Raw genomic sequence first — 7,476 nt, 5'->3', positions numbered from 1 at the left:
CGGCCGCCCGCGGCCTTTGTGGCGCTGCCCCGCGCGGGCCGGGCGCGGGGGTCGCGCCGGGACGGCCCGAGCCGCGGCCGCAACAAGTTGGGGAGCGGCGGCGCCGCCGGCCCGGCCCCGCTTCGGGCCGCGAGGAAGCGAAACGACCCGCCGCGGAGGAAGGCGCCGGGCGCGGCGGCCGTTGGGGACCGTTGGGGACCGTTGGGGCGGTGCTGCGCGCGCGGCCGGGCACGGCGCTTTGCCTGGGGCGGCAGCGGGGGGGCTGCCCCTCGCGCGGGTCCCGCCGCGTCCCCCGCGGCCGCGGGTTCAGGTCCCCGGGTGGTTCCGGCCCGGCCCGGCCTGCGGCGCCGCCGGCGCCCGCAGCCCCCGGGAACGGCAGTTCTGACACGAGCTGCAACTGGCCGAGTTTGCACCGAGCCTTGGCCGCCCCCTCCGGTGATGCCACGGCCTTGGTGAGGTGAAAGGCTGCGCAGTTGGCGTGTTTAGAGCTGGAGATCTGCAGTTTCCAAGCTCAGTGAGTGCAGTGTCGATGTTATGGGTTTGCCTGCTTGTGATTGCTCTGAAGAGGAGTCTGTATCATCCGGGTGTAGCAGTAGGAAGTGGTGCTGCATGTGAAGAGCTCCCGTTTGGGTGCTCAAGCTTTGTCCTCAAAATCACGTGAATAGTAGTATTTTGGCCGCAAATCCCATGCACTGATATAAATGCCTGTAGTTGGACTTGCCTGATTTTTATCTAGAACTGAGCCCAGCCTGTTAAAGCTGGGGAACTTTGCTCTGAGTTGAAAAGCAGAGGTGCAGCTTTACAGCGAGCTCTCCATGGGCTTTATTGTCTTTGTAATCGTGTCCCTGGCTTGAGAACTGGAGCTGCTCGAGCCTGAAGCTGCAGTTCACGTGTGTCTGTGTTAACCTGGCGAGGCCGCGTGGTCAGCAGATGAACAGAGACCTTAACGAGGGGTCAGCCCGAACTGAGAGGTGTGTGCAAATAGTTTAGTTTGGGATCTGTTTTACAGTTCTACTCAGTTAATCTAAGCAAAGATCATTTAAAATCTACATCTTTGGCTGCAGAAGGACAGACTGTCCTCTACCTCTCTGGAACTTGGGATTAGGGGGAGCCCATTTGCAAAAAGCTGGTTAAAGACTTTTGCCCCAAATATAGAGATCACATAGGTATAACAGTTCCATAACTTCTTTCCCTATTTCTTTAAGTGGTGTTTCAATATTTGAAATCTGTAGCAACTTTAGAGTATTTCTAACCATTTGATACCAGTTTATAGACTGGTAGCTAGCATCCACTGCCAAGCAATTCTCAGATGGATTCTGTTTATAAGGCCCTGTGATGCTTTGCTGGTGGCTAATGGGCTAGATCTGAATTTTATTCCGTCCATTTATTGAATTTTCTACTAGGATGAGTTTGGAAGTGTCATTTTTTGTCTTATTTTTGCCACCTTCGGAGGATCGTTAACTTCCTCTGTAAAATGCTTTAAGATCTACTAACAGGACAGTGCAAGATTCATGTGTTCTTATCCTTGGGGCAAAGTGTACAGAATGAAAACTGGTGAGGTTGGTTGGCCCTTGTTAACAACAAGGTTCTGCATCCTGCAGACTTCGCTGAATGCAAATAGTCTCCCATCGTTTTAATGGACTATGTATTTGCACTGACACTTATCTAGAAATAGGGCAAAGATTATTCAAACTGTGTGTGCTACAGGCTTGTGATCGTTTTTTCCTTTCCTTTTCCCCTGACAGAAGAGGCTCCTTCTTTGCAGTGGATGTGCGAGCGGGATTCCCGAAAGCAGGACTGGCCCTTCTGCACCCTGGCTCACAGTGCTGGCATTCCTGCCTTTCCTTTTCCCCCTCAGTTTTGGAATTTTCATTTTTTTTTGAATGGRATAGAATGAGTGTAGTGATTCTTGCGGGCCTATGTTGTGCCAGACAGGGTAGAAATCAGAAGTCAATGCTATATCACACGGGAATCCTGTTCCATGCAAGTGGGATCCGTGTGTGGCTCGGCAGAGGTGCTCTGCATTTCCTATAAAAGCACTTTAAYGCACTTGGGTTCTGCAGCTTTTCGTCTTGGAGTTATTAATGTTGCCTTATCTGAGTACCTACCAGAAATGTTTYTTCAAATGCATTTTCAGGAAACCATTCACACTGTTGATGGGAGGTTATTAGGTTTTGCATGAAATTCTTGTTGTTTTCTTGTTCTCTGTGACATTTCTTTCGCTCGGAGTAGGTAAGCAGATTGCAAATTGCAATTTCGTGTGTGAGGGTAAAAGGAAACCTGTGAAACACAACGGGGTGATTCTCCTTCCCAATTTCCTTCGCTCGGTATCTATGGAATGATGCATCACGCACCCACCAGCTGTATTTACGTATTTTGCACATCATTCTCTGAGGGCCCCTGTCCTTCAAGGTGGGTGCTGAACCCTCCAGAAGGTCCCTTGTGATTCAAAGAAACTCTTGCAAACCCCACGGTGCTGTTTGTGTGTAGCAATCCACAGAATTGGAGYCTGCTCTTGTTTAAATGTAAGCAGAGGGTTTATTACCTCTTCAAGGTATAATGGCGGAATGTAAATATTTGAATTGATTTATGAGTCAGATGTTATGTGCTAGCTAGTTGGGCTGGAAGCAAAATAAATAGAAACTCATTCATAGTGTGGTAGAAAGTCGCTGAAAATTGTCTCTATACTTCATTGATTGTTGCCTAAAGTTAATTAACAAACAAARTTGGCATAATATTTAAACATAATATTTAAAACTTAAAAAAATAAGCTGTCTTTTTTTTTTTTCTAAGCTTGTTTCACTATTTGCATTAAATTAAATATATATGTTTGGATTCTTTAAACAACTATAGGATGTCTCAGTATATCATAAGGTGATTTCTGTTCTGCTGGACCTGGTTTGCTTTCTGTGTGTAGTGTTGGAAATGCCAGGAACTATGATCATTTAACCCCTTCCTCCTCCCTTTTTTTTTTTTTTTTTTAAATAAAAAAGAGCGTATTACAAGAGTAAGGAGTGTTTTACAATGCAGTGAGTTAAATTATAGTGTTAGTGTTCAAGTTAGTTACATTTATGTATGGTTACTTGTAGGGAATTCAAAATGTCTCCATTGACCTGAGTATCCAAGGAATCTGAAAGTGTTTATTCGCTTTGAAACAGGGTCCTTGTGCCCTTTGGCTCCTTTCAGCAGGGTTGAGCGGTGTAATCAGATAAAGGAAGAAACCCAGAGAGACCCAGAGGAGGAAGTGGTTACCAGCAAATAATGGCTCCTTTCCTCTATTTTGCAAAAATGACTGATGTGAGGAAAAAAAAWTCTTTATCAGTGATCAGTTTGTAAACCAGCAGTACTGTGTAACAAACTCTGATACCTTTAACCTGTGACAATTGTCCACTACTGCAAATGATGTTACCCTGATAACGGTACCAGCAGAGAAGAATCACTCCCCAAAACGGCTTTTTGGCCTGTTGGATTCTGTCCTGTAATCAGTTCATCTATGTTCTTTCTCTCTCTAATCACTTTGCATCTCTAGATCTATGTAAGTCTTGTTTACTTCAACAGTTAATCTAATGATTTTTTTACTGTGTTTTGAGGGGTATTGAAAACACTGAAGTGTTTTGAGCAAACAGTGATTAACCATCAAGAACTTCCTTTTAGATAGTAAGAGAATTAATACGCACTCACAAGTATGCACTTTATTACAGATTGCTTGTTTTAAATCTGTCTCATTTAGTCAAGACAAGCTCTAATTTTTCAGTTGCCAAAAAGCTGTGAACACGCTCAGCTCTTGGAACAGGACAGGGAAAGATTTTCCCTATCGGGGAGGTCTGTGTCGGTACTCGCGCCCCGTGTGCGAGCTTGGAGCCTTTGAAGTGCCCCTGGGAAGGCCACGTGTATTTTGCCTATCTCTACTCATGCGTGTGACTAACAAAGCTCGTTTGAAACTGCATGTGGCATTTGTGCTAAATGGGGCCTCAGTTTGTTTGCGACTTGGATATGCTTGGATATAAAGGAAAAGAAAATGACCCTAGAACAGGAGCTTTACCTAGCTCTAAAAGTGCTGTATGAGCCCTTTCAGAGTGCTCTGAGCATTTTAATTTGTTCTACTTTTACATATAAAAGTTACAGGGTCTCTTGCCTTTAACTTTTATCATGCTGATCTTCTGCCTTTTTACGAAGTGCCACCTCTACYGTTTTGTTGACCAGATACCAGCCTGTTGTTACTAAGTGACTRTATTTCATAACGTAAGCAGAAATGCTCCTCTGTGTTTACCCGAGGTGAGATGCTGCTTTGCCGCAGCGTGGGGATGAGCAGGGAGCTGGGAAGGGGCTGTAATGGTGCTCAGGCAGTGTGTGCCCAGCAGTGGCTGCGTGCAGACGCTCCCTGTGAAATGCCCGAGTGCTTCCAAGTGCACAGGAAGTTCCGTCTCCAGGTGAGGAGGAACTTCTTTACTGTTAGGGTGACAGAGCAGTGGAACAGGCTGCCCAGGCGGGTTGTGGAGTCTCCTTCKCTGGAGGTCTTCAAAACCTGCCTGGATGCCGCCCTGTGCCACATGCTGTAGGTGTGCCTGCTTGAGCAGGAAGGTTGGACTAGATGATCTCTAGAGGTCCCTTCCAACYTTAAATATTCTGTGATTCCGTGATTCCTCCGTTCCGTACAGGTGCTACAGGCGCTGACCTCGGGGCGTGTGAGTGAGCGCCGCTGGCCCTTGCGGTGCTGTCTGGTTTCCCATGGGCATCCCTGYGCTCCAGGTGTCCCTGCTGGAGCAGGGGGTTGGACTAGGTGATCTCTAGAGGTCCCTTCCAACCTCAGCCGTTCTGTGATTCTGTGGTCGTGTGCACGGGGTGTGTTCTCCTTTGCGTCTCATGTGAAACTCCACCACTTGTATGGAAATACAGAGCAGACCTGAGAGTGTCCAGGGCTATAATTGGAGCTCCTCTACTGACTGTTCTGGAGAACGCCTCCTTTCTAAGAGTGCATGACCTGATAGTGTTTATCCGCTGTAGAAGTAATAAAACAGACAAGCCTTGTGTCAGCAGAGCAGGGAACAAATTCAGGGAAAAAAAAAAACAAGTGTGAACAATCTATTCAAGTAGCAGTAGCTGAATTTGTAGATCCAGTGGTAGTTGTTTCCTGCAGACATCCAAGCGGGACCGCTGCTGTGCTGGGCTATTCCCTTAACCAGCAGGTAGGTTGTATGTGGCTAAGGCAGCAGCGGGATCCTGACACTCCATGGTCTGTGTGTGCTGCTCGTCTCAGGATACACTTCTGTGTGCCTCCTCTAGTGACATTTGTGGTTGAAGGAGAGCACGGGAACAGCTGTGTAGTGCGTGATTAATCATGTTAGACACAGATCTTGGAGCAGCTTCCAAAGAAATTTGAAATAAAATCCAAATTGGCCTGAAAATAATATTTCACTCAGGTTAGCTTAAAAAATATTTTGCTGTCTATCTAGCTTGGCATTTTGTAGTTACCGTTTGTGTTTTGAATATAGCAAGATGTTCACCTGGAATAAGGTGTAACACATTGAGAGTTTGGGGTTTTTCTTGAAACTGAATGTATTTTGACAGATTTCCTGTATTTGGAAGTTGAAGACTTATCTGTAGAAACTYGGTCTCTACCTTGACTTAATAAACTAATGTTTCTAGGGGAGAGGAAAGCATTGCTGGCAGAGTAAGAGTTAACCTTACTTAAATTTGCTGAATTTCATCAACCCCATTTGTGGAGCTGCACAAAAACTTTCTTCAGGAAGAGGCAGCTAGCTTCTCTTAGGAAATTGTGCTCTTGGAATAAGGCAGTAATTGGAGGTAGTAGGATAGCTTTAAGACGTAGAAAGAGAAACATAATTGCATCTCATGAGCTCCTATTTTCTTATAAAAGACAATCTAATATCTTAGTAAATCCTATTGTCTTTTGGCTTTAATAATGTCATGTATTGTAGGTACTATGTCTCCAGCTTTTACCCTAAAATGTAGATTTCTTCAGTTTATTACTTAAAAATTTGAACAAAGGAGCATGTACACTCATAAAAGTAACTTGGAAGAGATTAACGTTATCTTGTAATTTTATGTGACACACAGTCATTTTAATCTTAATTTTTGCAGGGCAATAGACAGTTATTTCAGTTGTTTGGAATGTACAGAATCTACTTTGTCCAAATAATGAGAAGCCAAATAAAAGCTATCTACCAAACAAAATGTTATCGTATTCATAAATGTAATTTTAAACTGAAAATTACAGTGCCCCCTGCTTGTTGATGCCCTTCTGCTAGCGATTACTGTCCCTTCTGATTTGCTGGACAACCGTTTTCCAGTTTTGTGAGTGATACCTAATCTACTGTAAGCAAAATGAACCAGCTTGTTCAAGTAAAGTCTTTGATAAGTGGAGGGAGCACTGGCCCGACCCCGTATAAGGCTAGGTCTGAGTATGGTCCCCTTGGAAAAAGCAGCCTTTTCCACCACAAGTCCTATAGAATGGCYTGTTTCCATAAGTGTTAGTTTTTTCAACTAGTTGAAGTGTTCTACAGACGTTATTTACGGGAATTTCTTTATCTTGGGAAGGATAAAATAAATGTTTATTTTCTGTCAGTGCTTCTCAAAATATTCAGCTTCTCCCTGTTTGTTACAATGAAGGTAATAGAATAAAGGATAGATGCAGGCTCAACAGAACAAAGAGAAGTCGCAGCTAAACACCAGCTCGTGTRTTTTATGTGGTTTAAAGGACATGGAAGGAATGTAGATCGAGTGCCATCTTTCTGTACTTAAGATCTTTACTTGGCTGCTGTTAAAATTTTAAGGGAAATCACATGTCAGGGTTGCAATAAGAATCCAAATAAAGGTTAAAACAAATCAACATAAAATAGAAGTTGCTCAAATAAAATGCATATCCCTCAGCAAGTAAGCAATACTGATGTTTATTGTGGGCTTTTTTATTAATGTCAAAGAATTCAGATGTCATAGCGACAGCATAAAATGTATGGTTAGATAAACTAAGTAAGTTGGTAAGTTCTCCAAGTTTTTAGCTCTTAGATCTTAACACACCATGACGAAATAATGCAAGTAGAAATATACGTGGAAAATTTATCAAATAATCTTGGCAAATGAGTTGTGGTTCCTTCAGCCACTAAGACCATCTTTCATACTGGCAGGCTTGCCATGTTGCTTGCAGAAGCAATCCTGTTTGTGAAGAGCTCAGATTGCTGCCAGAAATTATTTGAATGTAGAATCGTATGTGTTTTCCTTGGTCTTTGCTGCTTGAAAATATGGCTTATTTTGAGTTATCCTAAGCATTAGCTTTTGCAGAGTTGTTGGAAGGCAGAAAGTTTCTTCTGTGCACTGTCCTCCAGCTGCTCCTGCAAAGGCTGAAACAACTGTGAGCGTGTGGGGAGAGTGCATGATCTCCTGGTCAGAGCAAGCTCTGAGAGTAAAAACTGTGTGGTTTCAAAAGATGTGCACTCACTATGCTAGTTATTTGTTATA

This window comes from Nothoprocta perdicaria, unplaced genomic scaffold, assembly GCF_003342845.1.
Source record: "Nothoprocta perdicaria isolate Ctin4 unplaced genomic scaffold, notPer1 scaffold_2, whole genome shotgun sequence".
Lineage (NCBI taxonomy): Eukaryota > Metazoa > Chordata > Aves > Tinamiformes > Tinamidae > Nothoprocta > Nothoprocta perdicaria.
The sequence above is the reverse complement of the archived record's forward strand: the minus strand, read 5'-3'. Positions refer to the sequence as shown.